Below are 21805 nucleotides of genomic sequence, written 5' to 3'. Positions count from 1 at the left end.
CAAAAAGGGTACTGTTAATAACTCCGTGGGTACGGAAACCATTAAAAGAATGCCCAATAATTTGTTAAGCACCGTACGAAGAATTTGAAATACAGAAAAGAAATACCATTCAAGCAATATCTCCAAAGGAGTTGCAAATGGATCCATGGGTTCGCCAATCATTGATGGTTCTAGAACTGCTAAACCTATGTTACATACAATAGTATCTAAAATTACTATCGGAAAAATATATAAAAGATCATTGGGCCATGCGAGCTTTCCATAATAATTATATCTGATACGAACCTAGGACGACCTGCTCCTAAACCCATATTATATTAGCCCGGATCTCAATTAAGTTCAAGTTCTAATGGAATGGACCTCAACCCCTAACCAACCTGTGGTTAGAAACCTTGGTATAATGTAGACGCCACAATAGGGGATGGAAAACCTATTGATAAGTCAAGCTAAAACAACCAATTCTTTAATGGTGTTTTAGGTGTTCTCAAAGAACAAAGAGATAATTAATCTCACAAGTAATTTCCCAATCAAATCAAAGTTGCATTCATATTGAAAAATAAGCCTTTAAATAGGCTACAAAGCCATGAAATAAAACCCTAAAAATAAAGAAAACCGGCCACCACACATAAAGAAACCTAGTTGGCCGAAAGTATACTTCCTTTCCTAATCTAAGTTTGATTAATTAATTCCTTTATATTAAATTAGGAATTTATTAATTTACAATAGAAAGAATAAAATAGAAACCTTCCTAAAGTTATTTTTCCAGAAAATAAATAAATAAATAAAAGTAACGGTAGTTTCCTAAAACAAAAAGTAAAAACAAATTGGGAAACTAAAAATGCTAGCCTTTTGATCAAGTTGACTTTGATCAATCTTTGACCTCTTTGAGCTCCAAATCAACTTCTAGATGCTTTTTAGGATACCAAATAAGCTGAATATGAAGTCCCACACGTTTCCCATGCTTGGAAAAATAAGAAAAGGCTCATACAGTAAAATACAGTAAAGATAGCAAGCAATACAGCAAATTCGGCCAAATTGTTGATGCTGTCCGTACAAGCCCTTTTTGATTGCATTTGAGGCTGCTTTAACTTGATTCCATGACCTCTTAGGCATATGTACTGAACCCAGAAAGAATTGGAACCATTTCATGCTTCCCAGACTCCAAACATGTACCAAAACCGTCACCCGGGTCCGTATTGGCTTCCACCACTTGGATGCTTAGAATAGGCTTTGTATCTTCAAGTATGGATAAGCTCTGTTGAGATTGATTACCCCGTGTATAAATACTCCCAGGTTGTCCTTAAATCTCTTAATTTGAGCTCTTGTGATTGGCCTAGTCTTCATCTGTGTCGAGTCAGCACCCCAGCGGGTTATCGAAGGTGCGGGCTCGGGCGGAATCACATCATTCCCCTCCTCTTGAAAAGGATTTGTCCTCAAATCAAGATCATCATCTGCAGAAAAAGGAGTTAAATCAGCAACATTAAATGCAGCACTCATGTTATACTCACCCGGTAAATCAAGCTTGTAGGCATTCTTGTTATTCGGCTCCAAAACTTGAAAAGGTCCATCCATAGGCGACTTGAGCTTTGACTTTCTTTGTTTAGGAAACCTTTCCTTTCGTAAGTGCAACCAAACCAATTCTCCTAAGTCAAACACTATTACAACAAAATCTAGAAATACATGCTCATTATGGTAAAAATTACACTTTTTAAAGTTAGCGAACAATATTTCCCAAATTTTCAAATTGCCACTAAGTAAAACTCTCAACAATGTAGATAAAGTTCTATGCAATAAAGACATGTTTAAATAAGTATCTTTAAAATTCATGGTCAGCAATGATTTCTTATTCATAATTACTTTATTAACATTACCAAAGCTAAGATAAAATTTTATATTTTTCCTTTCTTGTCTTCCTTTTCCTTTCTCACTCAAGGCCATCTCACCTTCCTCACTCTCGGCTTTTGCACCAAAATTTTCACTCTTGGTTTTATTAAAATTTTTCCACACAACCTGAGTATTAGAATACTTACCTTGGATAGAAAGCTCACCTTTTCCCTCTTGATTGGATGGTAGTCCACTTGGAATTTCATTTGGGAAGACATCTCCAAATTCCTTCAAAAGAGAAATCATTGAACTTGGCAATTCAAGTTCTTCAATGTTAGTTTGATCATTAAAATAATTTTCTTTATAAATCATGACCAGAAAAGGTTTCTTACACTCAATAACCATATTAATATCCCATAAACTCAAATAAAAGTTGCTAGTTGACCTTTCTTTTCTTTCTTTTTCTTTTTCTCCCTTTGATTGACGCAAACCTTCAGATTTCCCTTCCTTCTCCAAGCTCTCGGGTTTGCCACTTTCTTTCCCCTCTCATTCGGTTTTTCCTTGATATTTCCACTCAATATGAGTGTTAGAAACCTTACCTTGATCAGCAACCTCATTCTTACCTTCTTGAAAGGATGGTGAAGCCGTTGGTGCCATACTTGCTTTTTCCTTGAGCTTTTCGGCTTCTCTCCTTTGTTGCATTTGTAATTGGTCTTTGTAAACCTCTTTAGGAGATAATGGTTCCAGCTTGACCTTCTTCCCTTTAAACCTGAAAACAATACTATTTTCTCGACCAAAATGAGTAGCATCTTTATCAAATTGCCATGGTTTACCTAATAGTATATGTCCAGCAATCATGGGTACAATATCACATAAAACTACATCCTCATATCTACCTATATTAAATTTTACTTTGGCTTGTTTATTCACTTTTATTTCACCACTATAATTAAGCCATTGTAATCTATAAGGTTATGGATGTTTAATAGTTATTAAGCCTAATTTATCAACTACAATGTTACTAATTACATTTGTATAACTTCCACTATTAATAACCATACTACAAATCTTACCTTGAATTTCACATCGGGTGTGGAAGATGTTCTCTCTTTGAATTTCATCCTCCTCTTTGTATGCAGCAAGTACTCTCCTAGAAAGCAAGTTTAATTGAGCATTGGATGCTTGCAAGGTTTCGGGTTCATCCTCCAAGTCCTCCTCCTTTTGCTTGGCTTCATCCTCACTTTCTTCACTTTTCGATTCTAGCTCGTCATTGCCCTTTAACACCATGATTCTTCTATCCGAGCATTGGCTAGCAATGTGTCCTCCTCCCTGGCACTTAAAACACACAACATCATGAGTTCTAGAAGGTTTAGGATCTAATTTTACCTCATTCTTTGGTGCTTGGACAGATTCGGTTCTAGTCTCCTTCTTTGGCCAATTTGAACTTTCTTCTTTGACTTTCGGCTTTGGCTTGCTTTCATAGATGGGATTGTTCCTCCAACCAATTGAATTGGACATTCCACAGTTGGAAACACCTCCAAACCATGATCTTACACCCCTCCTCCTAAATTGATGCTCTAATTTAATAGCCACATGCAACATCTCCTCCAATTCCACATATTGTTGCAATTTTAGTTGATTGGCTATTTCACGATTCAAACCACCAAGAAACCTTGCCATGGTTGCTTTCCTATCTTCATTCAAGTTCAATCTCATCATAAGCATCTCCATCTCCTTGTAATAATCCTCCACGGATCCATGTCCTTGAGATAAAGATTGAAGTCTTTGATACAGCAACCTATGATAGTGTGATGGTACGAATCGCTTCCGCATGGCTCCTTTCATTTGTCGCCATGTAGTAATCAAGTCATCACCAACTCTCCTTCGGGTGTTTTGCTCATTGGTCCACCATTGGAGTGCATAATGGCCAAACTCCATTGCTGCCAATTTCACCTTCTTAGCCTCCGAATAATTATGGCGGTCAAATTTCATCTCCATCTTTTCTTCCCATTCCAAATATGCTTCAGGGTCACTTTTTCCCATGAATGGTGGGATGTTGATCTTGATATTGCTAAGACTGTCATCTGTTTCTTCCCTCCTATATCTTCTACGGCCAGCTCTATCTTGGACAGCAAAAGTTTTGTCCATACCTTCCTCAAAGCCTCCACCGAATGGCTCCTCATCAAATTCCTCTCTCGGTCTCTCACGACATCCTCATCCTCGGCCTCGTCCTCCATGGAATTCTTGCCTATTTCTTGTGTTTGGAATTCCTTGGGAAACTTCTAGCCTTCCCATCCTTTGATTCACATGCTCAACTTGAGCACTAACCCGCTGTATTGACTCCAAAACAGCTCTCATGTCCACTTGGTCTCCACTCCCGGTCGCTTGGGCATTGCCATGGAATGCTACGGACTCCTCCTCATTGATCCTCAAAGGTGGATCTCCTCTCCTCATTTTTGATTCTGTCATGTTAGTATAATAATGCAATAGAAATAAAATAGGACCTTACCAACTTCACTCCCTTACGTGTTTCACTCAAATAAGGACTCGACACTCATGTTTGCACACTTGTTTCGGCTTTTACCCTCTTTTAAGCTCACACAGTCTTGCCTTTTTCCACTCAATGAATTATCTCAAAGTTCTAATTAAAACACCCACAAAATAGCAATTAGATCACTAGTATGTTTTAATTAAACTTCTCAACAAACAATAAGCAAAAAGTCGGCAATACCGAAAGAATCCAACAAATCCTAATTTTTTCGGCTTTCTAGACAAGAAAACACAAAATAATGGGAAAACGTTGAAATTTTTGAAAACTGAACCAGATGGTAGTAGATTATGAGTTCAAGAATAAAATTCCAGAAAAAGAAATTCAAATACGAACAAGAATCAAATTGAACAAAAATATAGGATAGTTGTTGGTTGTTGTTCTTTGTAATTCAAGTTTTTGTATCAAATCCTTTAACTGATTTTAATCCAAATAATTTAAGCACCCAAAATCCAAATATCCAGCAGCAAAAATAATTCCCCAGCAACTCAAATATTGAATAAATAAGCAAAAAACCAGCAGCTCCAACAAATTTCCAGCAAGCAAATCAATGTTCAACAAATCGAAATATTTTTTTATTTATTTTTATTCAGCTTTACCTCTTCCTTTTTTTTTTTTTTCACTCACAGAACATAAACAACAACTGAAGTAGCAAGAATAATTACCAAGATTGCAATTCCAACTCCAAAACAAACACCAAACCCGTGACCTCCAAATAAACACAAAAGTGCAGTTTTTTTTTATTATTATTTTTTTAATATGTTGCCACAAACTCTTTTTTTTTTTTTTTTTTTCCTTTCTTCTTTGAATATATGAATGCAAATATTTAAGACTAAAACAGCAAAGAGAAATCAGCAAAAACCAAAATTAACAAGAACAATGATGAAAAATAACCAACAAACTAGGAAACAAAAATACAATAAAACTAGGAAATCCTAATTCAACTAGGAATGATTTTTTTTTTTTTTAAGATGCAGAATGTGTAGGGGATGGATGCAACCTTAACCTAATGCTAAAATTACAGAATAACACAAAAAAAATAAAGCAAATAAAGATAGATCAAATCTAACACAAAATTTAGCTCTGATACTAAATGATACGAACCTAGGACGACCTGCTCCTAAACCCGTATTATATTAGCCCGGATCTCAATTAAGTTCAAGTTCTAATGGAATGGACCTCAACCCCTAATGAACCTATGGTTCGAAACCTTGGTATAATGTAGACGCCACAATAGGGGATGGAAAACCTGTTGATAAGTCAAGCTAAAACAACCAATTCTTTAATGGTGTTTTAGGTGTTCTCAAAGAACAAAGAGATAATTAATCTCACAAGTAATTTCTCAATCAAATCAAAGTTGTATTCATATTGAAAAATAAGCCTTTAAATAGGCTACAAAGCCACAAAATAAAACCCTAAAAATAAAGAAAACCGGCCACCACACATAAAGAAACCTAGTTGGCCGAAAGTATACTTCCTTTCCTAATCTAAGTTTGATTAATTAATTCCTTTATATTAAATTAGGAATTAATTAATTTACAATAGAAAGAATAAAATAGAAACCTTCCTAAAGTTATTTGTCCAGAAAATAAATAAATAAAAGCCAAAAAGTAATGGTAGTTTCCCAAAACAAAAAGTAAAGACAAATTAGGAAACTAAAAATGCTAGCCTTTTGATCAAGTTGACTTTGATCAATCTTAGACCTCTTTGAGCTCCAAATCAACTTCTAGATGGTTTTTAGGATGCCAAATAAGCTGAATATGAACTCCCACACATTGCCCATGCTTGGAAAAATAAGAAAAGGCTAATGCAGTAAAATACAGTAAAGATAGTAAGCAATACAGCAAATTTGGCCAAATTGTTGATGCTGTCCGTACAAGCCCTTTTTGATTGCATTTGAGGCTGCTTTAACTTGATTCCATGACCTCTTAGGCATATGTATTGAACCCATAAATAATTGGAACCATTTCATGCTTCCTGGACTCCAAACATGTACCAAAACCGTCACCCGGGTCCGTATTGGCTTCCACCACTTGGATGCTTAGAATAGGCTTTGTATCTTCAAGTATGGACAAGCTCTGTTGAGATTGATTACCCCCTGTATAAATACTCCCAGGTTGTCCTTAAATCTCTTAATTTGAGCTTTTGTGATTGGCCTACTCTTCATCCGTGTCGAGTCAGCACCCCAGCGGATTATCGATGGAGCGGGCTCGGGCGGAATCACATCAATACCCCATCCCCTTAGCCAAGTTAGCTCTTAATACAGGATCATTCAAGTCAGGTTTTTTTGTTATTAGGATAGGTGCATTATTCTAGATCCATCCCCCAAAAGAACCGGGCATGATAGTTTTTCATCATCCGGCTCAAGCATGACTCAAACGAACCAAATAGATCCATATAAAAAATAAAAAAATTGATATGGTATCCACACCTATGTGAATGATTCTATGTAAGAGTAAGAAAAAATTTATCAAATTTCCTTTTTGGAGTTTCAACAACCATCCATTGCAAAGAATTCAGTTCTTACAGATAAATGCTCAATACACAAGTAAGCTTACAAATCATGATCAAGTGCCTTCTGGGCCATCTCAGACCTTGCAATTGGACTTTATCCCCAATAATATAAAAACGCTTTACATACAAAGGATTTACTTGTTACTAATCTAGTTTAGCCCCTGTTCTTCTTATTCTTCTTTATATCTTTTGTTTCACTCCGATAGTATAATAAATCGAGTGAATGCAGAGGAGATGAATACATTTCCATACTATTAAGTAAGTGAAATATATAGAACATACTCCGAGATTATGTCACATCACTTCACTTATTCGTTCTATTGGATCACACGGAGCCTACTCATACACATCATGATCGAGTATGATGATAGAAAATATTCTCTTCAAACGAACCAGCCTATACCTCTTTATGGGCCTTACGTGGTGGTTGGAATAAAGACACATTTTTTTATTTTAGTTGTGAATTCAAATGTGGCAGATAAGGGCATATATTCTGCACGGCCCAATTAATAGTTCAAGTCACACTCCCATAATCCGTTTTATCTTCGGAAAATTCACTTCAACTATGAGTGTCAAAAAAATAAAAATAATACATTATTACATTTTTGCAAAGTTGAAGAGAAGTATCCAAATACATGTCTTAGTCGTTTCAATAAGACATATTTGTAGCAATGAAATACTATTGGTCCTGCCCCAATTTATATTATTTACATTATAAATTACATTACGTTATATTATAAAGGGCTAGAAATTCCTTGCTTACGTATCATTAGGAAGTGCATTAACATGAATACGGCAGTAAGACGAGGTAATATAAAAGCATGTAAACTATAAAACCAAGTTAAAGTGGATTGTCCCACACTAGCATTTTCGCGTAATAACTCTACCAAGGGCGATCCTATTAGAGGAATACCTTTTGGCACACCTGTTATAATTTTTATTACCCAATAACCAATTTGGTCCCAAGGTAAGGAATAACAAGTTACACCAAAAGATGGGGTCAATACGCCCAAAACCACACCTGTAACCCAAGTCAATTAGCAAGGTTTTTTAAAGCCTTCGGTGAGATACACACGAAATACATGTAGGATCATCATTAGGACCATCATACTAGCCGACCATTGATGAATTGATCGGACTAACCAACCAAAGTTAGCTTTAGTCATTATATATTGAATAGAAGCAAAAGCCTCCATAATGATCAAACGATAAAAGTCATAGCAAACCTTGTAGCTACTTGTACTAAAAAATAAGTAAGTGTAATTCCGCCTAGGCAATAAAAAATGTTGACATGGGGAAGAACATATTTACTAGTTATATCATCTACAATTGCTTGAATCTCGAGATGTTCTTCAAAACAATCATAGATTTTATTGGGATAGGTAAACAGAGCGGACCCCCCCCCCCAATGAACTGTATATGAGAATTTCATCACGTACGGCTCAAACAGGAACACCCAAATACTAGTTCTACAGGATATGTGTAATAGAAAGTTAAGTTCAAAAATTCTTAATCCTTTGATTCAATTGTTTATGAAGATACAAAAGAAATAAAAATCTGAAAGTTCTTTCTTTTGGTTATAATGCCAAAATATCAAGTCGGCTCATTTGTCTCTATGGTGATGATTATAGGCCTCTTGAATATCTTTTTACCTATTTATAGTTTTTTTATTGTGTGTAACGCACCTTGAACTGCTGTCTTCTTTATTATAGATATTGATAGGAATTCTCTTATTAAGACCCTATGAATCAGTTAAAACCCCAGATTCATACTAGAACCACGATGATTCAATAAAACCATTTCTTTATAAACTAATTCCAAAAATTCCTTGAGGAAGAACTGTTGGATTATCACTTATTCAACGAATAACTAGAATGAATAAAAATCCAACAACTCCCTTATCCTTTGATCAAAATATATGTAAATAAGAGTTTTAAAAAAATAAACATATTTCGATTTATAACTTCTAAATCTAACTCTTTGAAAAAAAAAAAAAACAAGGAAGCATAAATGTGTGGTCTGAATATTAAGGATGAATCATAGTGCTAATAATACTTTGGAATCTATTTCCTATATTCCATGCTTCAGATACTAGGATGAATATCTGATGAAGTAAAACCATCTCTATCAAGATGATAGACGCATTATCTGTACTATCCAGAGGATCAATTATAACAAGTCACCCATTCATATTTCGAAACTACATATACAATGTAATTTCACGATCAAACTACCAAAATAGAATGGGATAAAAATTAGAGACCTAAATGCTTCACTTTGTATTGTAAAGCTAGTTACTAGTTCTTGTGAATCTAATTAATTCCAATTCCATCTAGTAAAATCGAAGAATTATAGAACTCCAAAATAATATATTGGAATACCACAAAAAGGGCCATTACGATACCCATCAAAGGAGTAGTTCCCCACTAGGAGCTACTTTACCATATTCTGAATTCAATGGTTTCAATAAACTCCATACAATAGTTCATCTTGGACTAGATCTAGAACTACTCTCAACGGTTTGTGTAGCCCTAAATTGTATTTTATATTCATTGAGATTTGTTGACTTTGTATACGATTCATTATCATAAACCCATTGTGGTCTTGAAACTATATAATAATGGAAATGGCAACCCTAGTTGCCATCTTTATATCGGGTTTACTTTACTAGGTATGCCCTAGATACTGCTTTTAGGCAACCTTCTCAACAACTAAGAGACCTAATCGAGGAATAGAGAGACTAGTTAAAATAATGAGCTTCTCAATATTGGGAGACTCATTACTTTCAATTGAGATAATGAAAAATGATTTCACCTTTTTAGTTGGAACTTTAGGTGGTTGTCCAAAAAAGATAGCAAAAAGAATTATTCCTAAAGTTAAGACTAAGAGGAATGTATAAACCAATGCTTCCATAGATTTGATCGTGGTTTACATACAATTAAAGATCATCTCCCAGATAAAGAAAGAGCAAGAGTCAAAGAAAAGGTAGCAATTCAAATCAAGGTTTATTTGGTACCTTACTCACAAAACTAAAAACGAAAAATCACAAAATAATATTTTATCAGATGACTTGTCTTCTTATAGTTGGATCTCCAAGTTTTTGGAATGCTCCAAATTCTACTTGAGCATCCAAATCAGGGTCAATACCAGTAAAAACATCTCTGAACAAGGTCCTAGCACCATGCCAAATGTGTCCGAAGAAAAAGAGCAAAGCAAATGAAGCATGTCCAAAAGTAAACCAACCCCTCGGACTGCTACAAAAAATACTATCGGATTTCAAAGTAGCATAATCTAATTCAAAAATTTCACCCAATTTAGCACGTCTAGCGTATTTTTTCATAGTAGCGGGATCACTATAACTAACTCCATTGAGTTCGCTACCATAGAACTCAACAGTTACACCTACTTGTTTGACGCTGTATCTCGATTCTTCCCTTCTAAAAGGAACATTGGCTCTAACAATTCCATCTCCATCTACCAAAATGATTGGAAATGTTTCGAAAAAAGTAGGCATACAATGTACAAAAAGTTCACGACCCTCTTTATCTCTAAAAATAGGGTGTCCTAAAGACCCAACAGCAATTCCATCCCCATTGTCCATTAAGCCCACTCTGAATAATCCCCTTTTTGCTGGATTATTGCTGATGTAATAATAAAATGCTAATTTTCTAGGAATTTTAGACCAAGCTTTGGATAAACTTTGATTTTCAGCTAGCCCAGCACTAACTCATTGATATATTTCTTGTTGAAAGTATCCTTGATCCCATTGATAACGAGTGGGACCAAATAATTCAATCGAGGTAGTTGCCGAACCATACCACATAGTTCTAACCACCACAAAAGCTGCAAAAAAGATAGCAACGATAGTACTAGAAAGGACGGCTTCAATATTTCCCATACATAATCCTTTTTATAGACATTGGGGTGGACGAACACTAAGATGGAATAGACCCGCCAATATGCCTAAGGTCCCTGCTGCAATATGATGAGAGGTTATTCCTCCCGGAACAAAAGGATCAAAACCTTCCACACGTTATGCTGGATTTACAGATTGTACCATTCTAGTTAGTCCATAAGGATCGGATACCCATATTCCCGGACCATACAATCCTGTTACATGAAATGTGCCAAAACCAAAGTAAGCCAGCCTTGAAAGAAATAAATGAATTCCAAAGATTTTGAGTAAATCCAAATAGGGTTTTCCTGTATGTTCATCATAAAATATTTCTAGATCCCAATACACCCAGTGCTAGATAGCTGCTCAAAAGCATAAGCCAAAAAACACTATATGTGAACCGTCCATGCCTTGGTAACTCCAATCACCCCATGAATTGGTGATTCCTAAATGAGTCATGAAGGTAGAACAAACATCCCTTGTCTCCGCATTGGATCATGAATAGGGTCAGAGGGATCAAAAACTGCTAAGTTATATAGAGCCATCAAATTGACCCAACCAGTAACCAGAGCTGTATCCATTATATGGATTGATGCGAATCTACCCGAGATTGTTCAACCGTCAACCCGCTGGGGTGCTGACCCAATACAAATGAAGGTGGGACCTATCACTAGGGCCCAAGACAAGAAGTTCAAGGAAAGTATTGCTGTCTTCATATAAGGAATAAGTCATAGTCAAGAGGGGTTGACCATATCTAAAGAACCAAGGCCTATTTTACTCATACAAGCAATAGAAGCCAGAAAGGGCCCAGGTGACATTTTTGGTGACAATATGGAGGTCGGGTTGTATGAATTGGAACCCCATCCTTATGGGTTCAATTCATATGGAGGATGAGTCATAGAAACCAGCCAAAGCAGCTCCAAATCTGACCAATAAGGTGGTTTGCGTACAAGGGGAAGAAAAGGCCGGATTTGCTGTATTCCTTGCTGGCTTTACTGTATTTTACTATATTAGCCTTTTCTCATACTTCCAAGCAAGGGCAACGTGAGGAACTTCACAATAAGCTTATTTGGCACTCCACAAAGATTATTGAAGCTGATTTGGAGTCCAATTGGATCAAAGAAGGGTCATTACCAACATAGCCGAAAATTACCATTTTTAGTTTCCTAATTTGTTTTTACTTTTTGTTTCAGGAAACTACCATTACTTTTTGGCTTTTATTTATTTATTTTTTGGAAAAATAACTTTAGGAAGGTTTTTATTTTATTCTTTCCATTGTAAATTAATTAATTCCTAATTTAATATAAAGGAATTAATTAATCAAACTTAGATTATGAAAGGAAGTACAGTTTCGGCCAACTAGGTTTCTTTATGTGTGTGGCCGGTTTTTCCTAGGGTTTTTAGGGTTTATTTTGTTTCTTTCAAAGCCTATTTAAAGGCTTAGTTATCAACAAGAATACAACTTTGATTTGATTGAGAAAATACTTGTGAGATTAATTATCTCTTTGTTTTTTGAGAACACCTAAGACACCATTAGAGAATTGGTTGTTTTAGCTTGAATTATCAATAGGTTTTCCATCCCCTATTGTGGCGTCTACATTATACCAAGGTTTCTAAACACAGGTTGGTTAGGGGTTAAGGTCCATTCCATTAGAATTTGAACTTAATTTAGATACGGGCTAATATAATACGGGTTTAGGAACAGGTCGTCCTAGGTTCGTATCATTTGCTATCAGAGCTAAATTTTGTTCAGGTTTGATTTATCTTTATTTGCTTTATTTGTTTTTGTTTTATTCTAGAATTTTAGCATTAGGTTAAGGTTGCTTCTATCACCATACACGTTCTGCATCTTAAAAAAAAAAAATAAAAATTTCATTCCTAGTTGAATTAGGATTTCCTAGTTTTGTCTATTTTTATTTCTTAATGTATTGGTTGTTTTTTATCATTGTTCTTGTTAATTTTGGTTTTTGTTGATTTTTATTTACTGTTTTAGCCTTAAATTTTTGCATTCATATATTCAAAAAAAAAAAAAAAATGAGTTTGTGGCAACATTTAAAAAAAAAAAAAAACTGCACATTTGTGATTAATTGGAGGTCACTGGTATGGTGTTTGTTTTGGAGTTAGAATTGCAATTTTGGTAATTATTCTTGCTAGTGCTGTTGTTTATGTTCTGTGAGTGAAAGAAAAAAAAAAGAAGGAGAGATAAAGCCGAATAAAAAAAAATAGAAAAAATATTTCGGTTTGTTGGAGTTTGATTTGTTTGCTGGAGATTTGTTGGAGTTGCTGATTTTTTTGATTATTTATTCAATATTTGAGTTGCTGGGGAATTATCTTTACTGCTGGATATTTGGATTTTGGGTGCTTAAATTATTTGGATTAAAATTAATTAAAGGATTTGATACAAAAATTGAATTATAAGAATAACAACCAACACTATTCTATATTTTTGTTCAATTTGATTCTTGTTCGTATTTGAATTTATTTTTCTGGAATTTTATTCTTGAACTCATAATCTACTACCACATCTGGTGCAGTTTTCAAAAATTCCAATGTTTTCCCATTATTTTGTGTTTTCTTGTCTAGAAAGCTGAAAAATTAGGATTTGTTGGATTCTTTCGGTATTGCCTACTTTTTGCTACTGTTTTGTTGATAAGTTTAATTAAAACATACTAGTGATCTAATTGCTGTTTTGTGGGTGTTTTAATTACAACTTTGAGATAATTCATTGAGTGGAAAAAGGCAAGAGTGTGTGTGCTTAAAAGAGGGTAAAAGGCCGAAACAAGTGTGCAAACACGAGTGTCGAGTCCTCATTTGAGTGAAACATGTAAGGGAGTGAAATTGTAAGGTCCTATTTTATTTCTATTGCATTATTATACTAACATGATAGAATTAAGAATGAGAAGAGGATATGCACCCTTGAGGATCAATGAGGAGGAGTCCGTAGCATTCCATGGCGATGCCCGAGCTACCGAGAGTGGAGACCAAGTGGACATGAAAGCTGTTTTGGAGTCAATACAGTGGGTTAGTGCTCAAGTTCAGCATGTGAATCAAAGAGTGGGAAGACTAGAAGCCTCACAAGGAATGTCGAATACAAGAAATAGGCAAGAATTCCATGGAGGGCGAGGTCGAGGACGAGGAGGTCGCGAGAGACCGAGAGAGGAATTTGATGAGGAGCCATTCGGTGGAGACTTTGAGGAAGGTATGGACGAAAATTTTGCTGTCCAACATCGAGCTGGCCGTGGAAGATATAGGAGGGAAGATACAGATGATGATTTGGTTAATATCAAGGTTAACATCCCACCTTTTATGGGAAAAAGTGATCCCGAAGCTTATTTGGAGTGGGAAGAAAAAAAAATAGAGATGATTTTTTACTGCCACAACTATTCGGAAGGTAAGAAGATGAAGTTGGCAGCAATGGAGTTTGGACATTATGCTCTCCAATGGTGGACCAATGAGCAAAATACCCGAAGGAGAGTTGGTGATGATTTAATCTCGACATGGCATCAAATGAAAGGAGCCATGAGGAAATGGTTTGTGCCATCCCATTACCATAGGTTACTGCATCAAAGGCTTCAATCTTTGTCTCAAGGAAGTAGGTCCGTGGAGGATTATTACAAAGAGATGGAGATGTTAATGATGAGGCTGAATATGAATAAGGATAGGGAGGCAACAATGGCAAGATTTATTGGAAGGTTAAATCGTGACATTGCCAACTAGCTTGAATTACAACAATACTTGGAATTAGAGGAGATGTTGCATGTACCAATGAAGCTTGAGAAGCAATTCAAGAGGAGCGGTGTTAGCACACGGTTTGGAGGAGTTTCTAGCAGTGGAAGGACAAGTTCAAGTGGCTGGAAAAACAATTCTACTTATGAAAGCAAGCTGAAGCCGAAGCTTGGTGAAGAAGCTACTAACCGGCCAAAAAGAGAACTTAAAGCCGAATCTGTCCAAGCCATTAAAGGTGAGGTAAAATCTGAACCTAAACCTCAAAAGTCAAGAGAAATTATTTGTTTCAAGTGCCAAGGAAGAGGACATATAGCCAGCCAATGCCCAAATAGAAGGATAATGGTAATTAGGGATAATGGAGAGGTGGAATTCGAAAGTGAGGCTAGTGAGGTTGAAATTGAACAAGAAGATGAAGGACTTGATGATGAGGCTGAACCATTAAACACATCAAATGTTGAGCTAAATTTGGTCTCAAGGAGGGTACTTGCTGTTTACAAGGATGAAGAACAAATTCAGCATGAGAACATCTTCCACACTCATTGTGAAATACAAGGTAAAATTTATAGCATGATTATAGATAAGGGGAGTTGCACTAATGTGATAAGTAACCTTGTAGTTGATAAATTGGGCTTAAAAACAATAAAACATCCTGAACCATATAGACTACAATGGCTTAGTGATAGTAGTGAGATGAAAGTAAACAAACAAGCCAAAGTAAAATTTAATATAGGTAGATATGAGGATGTAGTTTTATGTGATATTGTACCTATGATTACTGTGTTAAAATGTGGTGATCTTGCCACAATATGCAAGGTAGTTCATTTACACTTGCACTCTTTATTTTGCAACATCAAAGACCAAATATTATTTATGTTTATGCATTTTATTTTATCTTGTAATGTTTAAGAACAATATCCCTTTTTGTAATGCCCTAAGCTCAATTAACTAAAGCTTAGGGCCTTTTTGTCTAGTTGCTGGAATTGTATTTCCAGCAACTTAAGTCCACTTCCTTGGATGCCGTTTGAAGAAGGTTTGAGATTTGGATCTGAATTTTGGTATAATAAACTAGAAACGCAGAGGAAGCAGCAGCAGAAAGAATGGCCCAATTTGGAGCTGGGAAGACTGAGTTAAGCCCTAAAAAATCTGACCCTTGTGCAGTTTTGTTTTATCTGATTTTTGGCTAGAACACAGTTTAATATTCAAAAAGGCTTCCTCCAATTTTCAAGTCAAATGGAGTTGGTTTTCAAATTCAAATGCCTCATACAAGTTGAACTGCCATTAAAGAAGGTTTCTTGCATGCCCAGCACATTGATTAGAGTTAGTTGAGGTAGTTTGGCTTGGTTGGTTACTTTTAATGCTTTTGTATTTATTGCTCAATATGGCAGCATGTCTTATTATCTTTTTTATGTATTTAAAAGTATGAAAATTGTAATGAAAACGTTGAGGAAGTAATATTAAAAAATTTTGAAAAACAACAATTTTGGCTCTCTCTCTCTCTCAACTACTACATTTGTTTTCTTTTTCATCCCAAAAGCAAACAACCTTCTCAAGAACCCCAAACCTCCATTAAAACCAAAAACAAAACCTTGACAAACCCAAAAAAAAAAAAACAAAATCAAGAACCAAGAACCAACAACAATCATTCTTGACTAACACCTTGAATGATTGTGCTCTAGGGTACAACAACATAAACCTACACCAAATTCCATCATGCTGGACATATACTATTAGGTAGGCCATCGCAATTTGATAAAGATGCTACTCATTTTGGTTGAGGAAATAGTACTGTTTTCAGGTTCAAGGGGAAAAAGGTCAAGCTGGAACCATTATCTCCTAAAGAGGTTTACAAAGACAAATTACAAATGCAACTAAGGAGAGAAGCCGAAAAGCTCAAGGAAAAAGCAAGTATGGCACCAACGGCTTCACCATCCTTTCAAGAAGGTAAGAATGAGGTTGCTGACCAAGGTAAGGTTTCTAAGACTCATATTGACTGGAAAGATCAAGGAAAAACCGAAAGAGAGGGGAAAGAAAGTGGCAAACCCGAGAGATTGGAGAAGGAAGAGAAATCCGAAGGTTTGTGCCAATCCAAGGGAAAAAAAGAAAAGGAAAGAAAAGAAAGGTTAAGTAGCAATTTTTATTTGAGTTTAGGGGATATTAATAAGGTTATTGAGTGTAAGAAACCTTTGCTGGTCATGATTTATAAAGAAAATTATTTTAATGATCAAACTAACTTTGAGGAACTTGAATTGCCAAGTTCGATGATTTCTCTTTTGATGGAATTTGGAGATGTCTTCCCAAATGAAATTCCAAGTGGACTACCACCTATTCGAGGGATAGAACATCAAATTGACTTTGGTCCAGGAGCTACCGTACCAAATAGACCAACTTATAGGAGCAATCCCGAAGAAACAAAGGAGCTACAAAAACAGGTAAGTGATTTGCTTGATAAAGGATACATTCGTGAGAGTTTAAGTCCATGTGCTGTTCCTGTTTTGTTGGTACCTAAAAAGGATGGTTCTTAGAGAATGTGTGTTGATTGTAGGGCTATAAATAACATTACCATCAAATATAGGCAACCCATTCCTAGATTAGATGATATGCTTGATGAGTTGCATGGTGCTTGCATGTTTACAAAAATTGATCTTAGGAGTGGTTATCACCAAATTAGGATGAAAAAAGGTGATGAATGGAAAACCGCATTCAAAACTAAATATGGGCTGTATGAATGGTTAGTTATGCCTTTTGGATTATCCAATGCACCTAGTACTTTCATGAGGCTTATGAATCATGTAATGCATCCATTTATTGGTAAATTTGTGGTTGTTTATTTTGATGACATTCTAATATATAGCCAAAATTTGGATGACCATGTTGATCAACTGAGGCAAGTTTTGCAAGTTCTTAGAAAGGAAAGATTGTTTGCTAACATTAAAAAATGTGAATTTTGCAAAGATAAGCTTGTGTTTCCAGGATTTGTAGTAAGTGCTGCAGGAATCAAAGTTGACCAAGCTAAGGTGAAAGCAATTCAAGAGTGGCCGGTTCCTACTTCTATCACCCAAGTGAGGAGCTTTCATGGCTTGGCAATCTTTTATAGAATATTTGTCAAGGATTTTAGTACCATAGCAGCACCATTGAATAAAGTTGTCAAGAAGAATGTTGGCTTTAAATGGGGGGCAGTGCAAGAAAAATCTTTTAAATTGTTGAAAGAAAAATTGTGTAATTGATGCGAACCCGCCCGAGCTCACACCACTGACAACTCGCTGGGGTACTGATCCGATACGGATGAAGTCTGGACTGATCACTAGGGCTCAAGCTAAGAGGTTTAAGGATAACCTTGCTTCCTTTATTCATAAGTAATTCATTCTCAAAAGCGCTTGTCCATACCTGAAGATAAAAGACCTATTTTAAGTATCCAAGTAGTGGAAGCTGATACATCGGATACCCATACATCGGACATTTTATATCAGACACCCTTGCCTCGGACATCGGAGCCTTGCGTCGAACTTCGGACATCGGAAGTAACTTAGCTCGGACAGACATAAGTTAGCTCGGTTGAAGACATAATTCAGCATAGATGTCAAAGTCAACTCGTTACCTAATTTACAATTGACTTTATTTCTTCTTGGGTTTTTATTTATTTATTTTCTAGACAAATAACTTTCGGAAGGTTTTTATTTTATTGTAAATTAATTAATTCCTAATTTAATATAAAGGAATTAATTAATCAAACTTAGATTAGGAAAGGAAGTATAGTTGCAGCCAACTAGGTTTCTTTATGTGTGTGCCCGGTTTTTCCTAGGGTTTTTAGGGTTTGTTTTGTTTCTTTCAAAGCCCATTTAAAGACTTATTTTTTAATAAGAATACAACTTTGATTTGATTAAGAAAATACTAGTGAGATTAATTATCTCTTTGTTCTCTGAGAATACCTAAAACACCATTAGAGAATTGGTTGTTTTAGCTTGACTTATCAATAGGTTTTCCATCCCCTATTGTGGCTTCTACATTATACCAAGGTTTCTAACCACAGGTTTGCTAGGGGTTGAGGTCCATTCCATTAGAACTTTAACTTAATTGAGATCCGGGCTAATATAATACGGGTTTAGGAGTAGGTCGTCCGAGGTTCGTATCATGTGGGATCAGAGCTAAATTTTGTTCAGGTTTGATCTATCTTTACTTGTTTTATTTGTTTTTGTGTTATTCTGCAATTTTAGCATTAGGTTAAGGTTGCATCCACCCCATACATGTTCTGCATCTTAAAAAAAAAAAAAAAAATTCATTCCTACTTGAATTAGGATTTCTTAGTTTTATCGTATTTTTGTTTCTTAGTTTGTTGGTTGTTTTTCATCATTGTTCTTGTTAATTTTGGTTTTTGTTGATTTTTTTTTTTGCTGTTTTGGTCTTAAATATTTGCATTCATATATTCAAAAAAAAAGAAAAAAAGGAAAAAAAAAGAGTTTGCGGCAACATTTAAAAAAAAAACCGCATTCAAAACTAAATATGGGTTGTATGAATGGTTAGTTATGCCTTTTGGATTATCCTATGCTTCTAGTATTGTGATGATGCTTATGAATCATGTAATGCATCCATTTATTGGTAAATTTGTGGTTGTTTATTTTGAGGACATTCTAATATATAGCCAAAATTTGGATGACTATGTGGATCAACTTAGGCAAGTTTTGCAAGTTCTTAGAAAGGAAAGATTGTTTGCTGCAAGAACATTTTTATTGGCCTAACATGAGGAGAGATGTTGAGAGAATTTGTGAAAGATGTTTGAAGTGCCATAAAACAAAATTAACATTGAAGTCGCATGGATTCTACAAGCCTTTGCCGATTCCTACCTATCCTTGGGTAGATTTGTCTATGGATTTTACTCTTGGGTTGCCTAAGTCAAGGACAGGTAAGGATTCAATATTTATTGTAGTAGATATGTTTTATAAGATGGCACATTTTATTGCATGTAACAAAACTGATGATGCATCCAATATTGCTAATTCATTTTTCAAGGAAATTGTGAGATTGCATGGAATGCCAAGAACTATTGTTTCGAATAGGGATGCCAAGTTCTTAAGCTATTTTTGGAAAACTTTATGGGCTAAGTTAGGTACTAAGCTTTTATTTTCAACTACTTGTCATCCACAAACTGATGGACAAACCGAAGTAGTAAATAGAACCTTGTCTGCATTGTTGAGAGCATTAATTAGTAGAAATTTAAGAACTTGGGAAGAATGTTTGCCACATGTTGAATTTGCATATAATAGGTCTTTACATTCAGCAACTAAATTTACTCCATTCGAAATTGTTTATCGTTTTAATCTTCGACTCCATTAGATTTAACACCTTTACCTTTAAGTGAGCGTGCTAATCTAGATGGAAAATAAAAAGCTGATTTTGTAAAGCATATTCATGAGAAGACATGAGCAAACATTGAGAGGAGGACCGAGCAATATGCAAAGGTGGCTAATCAAGGCAGAAAATCAATGGTGTTTGAACCTGGAGATTGGGTGTGGCTGCATTTAAGGAAAGAAAGGTTTCATGAACAAAGGAAACCCAAACTCATGCCGAGGGGCGATGGACCTTTTCAAGTTTTGGAGAGGATAAATGACAATGCCTACAAACTTGATTTACCGAGTGAGTATAGTGTTAGTGCCACCTTTAATGTTGCTGATTTATCTCCTTTTGCTGCAGGTGATGACTTCGATTTGAAGACAAATCCTTTTCAAGAGGAAGGGAATTATGCGAATCTACCCGAGACTGTTCAACCGTCAACCTGCTGGGGTGCTGACCCAATACAAATGAAGGTGGGACCGATCACTAAGGCCCAAGCCAAGAAGTTCAAGGAAAATCTTGCTGTCTTCATACAAGGATAAGTCATAGTCAAGAGGGGTTGGCCATATCTAAAGAACCAAGGCCTGTTTTACTCATACAAGCAATAGAAGCCAAAAAGGGCCCAGGTGACGTTTTTGGTGACAATACGGAGGACGGCTTGTATGAATTGGAGACCCATCCTTATGGGTTCAATTCATATGGAGGATGAGTCATAGAAACCAGCCAAAGCATCTTCAAATCCGACCAATAAGGTGGTTTGCGCACAAGGGGAAGAAAAGGCCGGATTTGCTGTATTCCTTGTTAGCTTTACTGTATTTTATTGTATTAGCCTTTTCTCATACTTCCAAGCAAGGGCAACGTGAGGAACTTCACAATAAGCTTATTTGGCATTCCACAAAGATTATTGAAGGTGATTTGGAGTCCAATTGGATCAAAGAAGGGTCATTACCAACATAGCTGAAAATTACCATTTTTAGTTTCCTAATTTGTTTTTACTTTTTGTTTTAGGAAACTACCATTACTTTTTGGCTTTTATTTATTTATTTTCTGGAAAAATAACTTAAGGAAGGTTTTTATTTTATTCTTTCCATTGTAAATTAATTAATTCCTAATTTAATATAAAGGAATTAATTAATCAAACTTAGATTAGGAAATGAAGTATAGTTTCGGTCAACTAGGTTTCTTTATGTGTGTGGTCGATTTTTCCTAGGGTTTTTAGGATTTATTTTTTTTCTTTCAAAGCCTATTTAAAGGCTTAGTTATCAATAAGAATACAACTTTGATTTGATTGAGAAAATACTTATGAGATTAATTATCTATTTGTTCTTTGAGAACAACTAAAACACCATTAGAGAATTGGTTGTTTTAGCTTGACTTATCAATAGGTTTTCCATCCCCTATTGTGGCGTCTACATTATACCAAGGTTTCTAACCACAGGTTGGTTAGGGGTTGAGGTCCATTATATTAGAACTTCAACTTAATTGAGATCCGGGCTAATATAATACGGGTTTAGGAGCAGGTCGTCCTAGGTTCGTATCATGGATAGCAAGCAAATGATCGGGATCTTTCAATACGATGGTATGAACATGATACCAAAGCAAACCCATGGAAATACCCCTTTATCTATGAAAAATAAACACTATGTAACTTTATTGCACTGGAAAAATATTATACTAAAGACCTTCCATTTTAAGTGGGTTATCAAGGGGAAAGGATTAATATTTGTTCTATTCTTTTAGTAATAATCGAACAATTTTGTTTGTAGGAATAAAAGGAAGTAGATCTATTCTACACTTGGTAAGTACCTTTTATATGAGTGACTTTTTTTTTTTTCATCATTCAAAGGACCTATTTGAAAGAAATTTCCTTTAGTATCTCTCTCTTCCTTTTTTTATGAACTTATTCAATCTATGGATAAAATACAATAAATAACAATATTATCAAGACAATAAATACAGTTTTACGCTTTCAC

The 21805-nt window shown here is 35.4% G+C and overlaps 1 pseudogene; it reads right to left on the bottom strand.

The window, feature by feature from the left end:
• Positions 1 to 9947: 9947 nt before the first annotated feature.
• LOC125420166 (photosystem II CP47 reaction center protein-like) lies at positions 9948 to 21440 on the bottom strand (annotated as a pseudogene).
• Between the last annotated feature and the right edge of the window lie 365 nt (positions 21441 to 21805).

The sequence above is a fragment of the Ziziphus jujuba genome, chromosome 11 (assembly GCF_031755915.1).
Source record: "Ziziphus jujuba cultivar Dongzao chromosome 11, ASM3175591v1".
Classification (NCBI taxonomy): Eukaryota; Viridiplantae; Streptophyta; class Magnoliopsida; order Rosales; family Rhamnaceae; genus Ziziphus; species Ziziphus jujuba.
Note: the sequence above shows the minus strand (reverse complement) of the source record. Positions and strands in the feature narration are given on the sequence as shown.